Genomic DNA, 5,201 nt, shown 5'->3' with positions numbered 1-5,201 from the left:
GACTGACTTACTGACTGACTTACTGACTGACTTACTGACTGACTTACTGACTGACTTACTGACTGACTTACTGACTGACTTACTGACTGACTTACTTACTGACTGACTTACTGACTGACTTACTGACTGACTGACTGACTGACTGACACTTACTTACTGACTGACTTACTGACTGACTTACTTACTGACTGACTGACTTAATTACTGACTTACTGACTTACTTACTGACTTACTTACTGACTGACTGACTTACTTGCTGACTGACTGACTGACTTGCTTACTTTACTTTGCTTACGGGCTTATGGGATCTGTAAAACTGACAGGGATGTAGCAATTTTTGTTTGCCAAGGTGGCCATCTTGAAAGGTATTTGCTCCACAAAGTAATCAATATCCAGTAGTTTTGTTTAATTTTGTGTACTGCATCATGAGATATTTCATTAAACATACAGAAAAACAAATACAAACACTTGCAAAAATATTACTGCTTTATCTACAAGATTTTTTTCTTTTTGTTTTAATTAATGAATAAAATAATAACAAAATTAACATCTGGAGCAAAAACAATTAGCTATATTTCTGTCAGTTTTACAGATTGACTCCAGATTTCTTTTTGACACGATGGGTTTTAACTTGGACAGTCTCCTCAGTTGAAAAAAGCAGGATTTAACAAAGGAGTTTACATGACCGTTTGATTTCAAGTATGGATCCATTTTTACACCTAGGTTGGTGACAAGTTGTTTTTCAAACGGGGCCAGAGTGGAAAGGTCAATGCAAATGTTACTGTTTGTGTTGTTAGTTGAAAACAGAATGACTTCTGTTTTCTTTTCATTAAAGTTTAGGAAGTTTAAAGCCATCCAATCCCTGATGTCAGCCAGGCAGTCAAAAAGAGGTTGGATGCAGTGTGGGCCAGCCTGTTTCAGAGGAAAGTAAATTTGACAGTCGTCCGTATAAAGATGAAATGGCCATGTTTATGAAAAATTGCACCTAGGGGCAGTAGGTATAAGGAAAAAAGAAGGGGTCCCAGGATAGAGCCCTGTGGTACTCCCCATTGCAGTGGTGCTGATGAGGACATGAAGTCCTTGATGTTAACACAGAAGTGTCTGTCTGTCAGGTAGGACTTGAACCAACCGAGGGCCGAACCTGTGATACCCACCTCCTTCTCCAGCCTGGAAATGAGGATGTTGTCAAAGGCTGATTGTGAGGTCTAATAGCACAAGGAGGACAGATTCACCAGAGTCTAGAGCTAAAAAGATGTCGAACACCTTCAACAGAGCAGACTCAGTGCTGTGATGGGATCTGTGATCCTCCAAGAAAGGTTTTAACTGAGCGTCCACTACTTTTTCCAACAGCTTTGACAGAAATGGCAGTTTGGATACCGGTCTAAAGTTAGACACTATGGAAGGATCAAGGCCATTTCTTTTCAGGAGGGGCTGCACAGCTGCCTGTTTAAAGCTTTGTGGGACTACACCTGAAGTTACGCTGCTGTTTATGATGTTAAGAACAGAAAGACCCAGAGTGGGGAAGATCTCTTTTAGAGGTTGTTGGGGAAYTGTATCAAAGGGGGATCCAGATGGTTTTAAGCTGTAAAACAGCTTCTCTATGTGGGACGGATGGGCTCAAAGTGATCAAATACTGCTGGACAAGGAGTTAAGATGGACGGATCATGAGCTGGTGTGGTGATGAGAGCCCGAGTTTGAAAATCTTTATCTATGAAGAAGGTGAGAAATTCCTCACACGGTTCAGAGGAGGCTTCCAGGTGGGCTGCTTCATTCAGATGGAGAACAGTATTCAGAGTAGAATAGAGGATTCGGGGGTTGTGYGAGTTTGAGGCGATGTCTTWTGGGAAGTATTTACCTTTCGCAGCAGATAAGAACACCAGCTCTGTTTTAGCAACTCAAAAGAAACCTGCAGTTTGTCCTTTCTCCACCTCGACACTCACGCCTGAGTGCTCTGGTTTCATCATTTAAACCAAGGTTCATTCCTGGACTTCATGTTTGGATGAACTATAACAGAGTGAACCCATTTTAAGATGGCATTGATGCTAGAAAACACAAAAATGGTTACAGCTCAGCTAATTTCACAAATATGGAGTTAAAATTAGGTGGTAGTAGCTGAGAGTCCGTAGGTGAAATACTGGACCTTTGTTTGTTTGTATGTTTTTTGTCCAGATTGTAACACAATTGTGACACACTAAAGCAGTGGTTCCCAAACTTTGTATCTTCTGACCCACAAAATATCCATGGCAAAATCTTGTGACCCCAAATATTACTGGTCTGAGTACACGGATTTCGTTAATAACCCTAAAAACACAGGCTTTTTGACAATCTAAACAGCTTGTACACAAATATAAATACTTATTTTTACTTTTGTGTTTTTGTAATAATTATAGGGAAAATATTACATCAGCAATTATTTTATTACACTTTAATTTGATTTATGGAGATTATCCAAGGTGCTTCATGACCCATAACTGGGTCCCAAGCACAACTTTGGGAACCAAAGTGCAGTGGTTCCCAAACTTTTCAGCTTTTGACCCACAAAATAACAGCAGCAGAGACCTGTGCCCACAACTGTTTTTGGATGATAAACATTTGTATCAGGTCAACAAAACATGGGCATAACAATAGTTTTATCCATTTTAAATATACTAACCTCACTCTTTTGTAACTATGGCAAAAACTCAGAAAATCTTTTCAGGACCCCACCTTGATGTTTTGGGACCCCACTTTGGGTCCYGACCCCAACTTTGGGAAACACTGCACTAAAGTAATCAAAATAAGATACTTTGATAACTACTGCTTTAATTTAATTTTTTTTTAATGACACTTGTCWGCAGGTTTGAAATGTGCAGAAAGAGGCAGCGGTGGCATCTTGGCTTCAGTGACCGACCCCAGGGCTTTTGTTTGGACCTTTGCCCGCCCTGCATGGACCGTGTGACAGATGGGGGGGCTCTCTTTTGTGTGGATACCCCTCGACTAAAAAAAAAAAAAAACAACATGACCTCCAGCGTCACACGCACGGGTGGGAGTTGTCTGCTGCTGGTTAAAACGCATTGTTGTGGGCGGATGATTCGTCCGTGCTCCTGCCTGCTGTTCCTGCTGCTAAAACCTGCCTCTGGTCGACGACTGTAGCCTTTGAATGGCCCACGAAGCAAACAACTGCGCGTTTTCTGCACATTTTAACATCGGGACTCTTCGGGCACCGAGCAGGCCTCTTCCTGTTTCATTATTTACAGAAAAGACCCGAGACTCTCCCGTTGGATGATACTGTTGTGCACGGAATCCGAGCGCTTTTCGCAGGCCGTTGCTTTGTAAGGTAAAACTATTTAATACATCCGYGGTTTGTGCATTGGCTTTGTTTGGTGCTTTTTTAGCTTTTCCTTTGTATTCGTGTAGACGAGAAGTCTACGCAATTAATGCGTGGTATGTTTAAAACGAAACGCAGTTGCAAATCAAAGAGATTTTACGTTTGACGCCGTTCGCTCCGTTTAGCTTCTCTTGCTAGCTAGCGAGCTAGCTAGCTAACGGTATTGTTAGCATGTCGGTGACTCGGAATGTGAGTGAAAAGCGTCTTTCGGCCAAATCGGGAAGTTTTTACCGTACCCTGTGTTCATCCTCCGACAACTCCACGTCTGGTCGCCTCCCACTCAGTTTAATGTCTCATGTTGCTGGCTAATTTTCTACCTTACAAGTTGCGGAAATAAGCTAGTTTATGTACTTTGAGCTACTAAAACCGATTCTCTATTTTGCTTTCARTCATCCGGACTGTCTAAACCATTAAGTTATTTCGTAAAGAATAGAAAAATTAGCTTTAAACACGCTTTGGTTAAGAAATCATCGAAGTTAGCATAGCCCTTTTTTTCAGTGTGTAACGGTATCCTAGCAACCAGAGGTAATTGATGTTATTAGTTAGCATAATTAGCTACCTGCTAAATGTTAAAACACTATAGTAGTTGCTGTCTCATGAATTAAAATTCCATTGAGGCATTTACCTGGGTAAGTAAAGAATATACATATGTTTTTATTTCAAGCCTTGTTGAAGAAGTAAACCTTTTGGATAATTTTTAATCTTACACCAATATTAAACCTGATTACAAAAGAACATCACAAACCAGACAAAATAACACAAAAACCATGTGATTATCTCAAGTATGAGTTGATGTTTAAGTGAAATCAGCTTATGTTTTTTTTGTGACCATTTCACCTTGTTCTTATCTATTTTTGCTCTTATCTTCCTCAGTGTTCAACATATCGGCATGAAATTTTAGGAAAAAGGACTTTCTGATTTTTGTAGGAAGCATCTTGTATCCTGAAAACTAATAAAACTTAATAATAGCCAATGCATAAGTAGCAGAAAAGGTATAAAATAATATTACAAGGCAAACTGCAGCRTCAAACCAACTTAACGTGGTTTAGAAAGTAAGGAAATTAAAACTATTTAAAAACTATGCAGATATTTCATTAGTAAACAAAGCTCCTCAACCAATGACGGCATGTTAAATGTGTCAGGTGACGAAGGCGAGCGTCAGCACTTTGCAACAAGCTCTGTTCCAGATAAAAATTAWAACATTCTTCGACGTTTCAAATCGTTATCAAATTTGGAGCAAGGGCAGATACAATAATGTTCTTCATGGCAGCTTATATCTCTAAGGACACAACTCAACAACAAGTCGGTCTCCATGGAGCCCAGAGGGACTTCATGTAACTCCTGTAACTATTATGGTTTGATGACCCAYACCCCCCAAAAAATGTCAACATTACCAGAAAGCTTTATTGTCACATGCACGGTAAAAAAAMCTGTGCATATAACAAAATATTTTATGTAAATCTAAGTGCAAGCAAGTAACAAAAGATAAGATAAATAAGCATGCAACAATATGATAACAAAAATATTAGTGAATAGAAATGTAAACTATACAGAAATATAAACAATGCCAATAAGCCTATGTTTGCTGTTACCTGGTACTGGTTTATTTTGATTTAATGGCTGCAACAACATTTTTAAAATCTAAAATAAATATAGAACCATTCTCAGTTACCTCCGTCGTGTATATTTGTAATAATATAATATTGTACTATAGTGAGAAACTTTTATTCTATTTGGTTTCACTCAGCATGTAGCCTACAGATAGGATATTTACTTTTGTGCAGTTTATATAAAGTTTATGCACTTTTATTAACACGTTTTCGTATGTCTGTAG

The 5,201-nt window shown here is 39.1% G+C and overlaps 2 protein-coding genes across 4 annotated transcripts in view; both read left to right on the top strand.

Annotated features, from left to right (window-relative positions):
* The window catches only part of alg12 (ALG12 alpha-1,6-mannosyltransferase), a 16,580-nt gene extending 13,587 nt beyond the window's left edge, over positions 1-2,993 (top strand). The window contains exon 11 of the transcript XR_001310715.1: positions 2,838-2,993. The gene's annotated coding sequence lies outside the window, so the exon portion shown is untranslated. The remainder of the gene's footprint in view (positions 1-2,837) is intronic.
* The window catches only part of brd1a (bromodomain containing 1a), a 31,471-nt gene that overhangs the window by 8,152 nt on the left and 18,118 nt on the right, over positions 1-5,201 (top strand). Inside the window, exon 1 of one of the 3 annotated variants that reach the window (XM_014014541.1) lies at positions 3,062-3,316. The exons of the other annotated variants lie outside the window; for them this stretch is intronic. The gene's annotated coding sequence lies outside the window, so the exon portion shown is untranslated. Of the gene's footprint in view, positions 1-3,061; positions 3,317-5,201 lie in introns of those variants that run through there. 3 annotated transcript variants of the gene reach the window in all.

This window comes from Austrofundulus limnaeus, unplaced genomic scaffold, assembly GCF_001266775.1.
Source record: "Austrofundulus limnaeus strain Quisiro unplaced genomic scaffold, Austrofundulus_limnaeus-1.0 Scaffold116, whole genome shotgun sequence".
In the NCBI taxonomy this organism is placed as follows: Eukaryota; Metazoa; Chordata; class Actinopteri; order Cyprinodontiformes; family Rivulidae; genus Austrofundulus; species Austrofundulus limnaeus.
The sequence above is the reverse complement of the archived record's forward strand: the minus strand, read 5'-3'. Positions and strand labels throughout refer to the sequence as shown.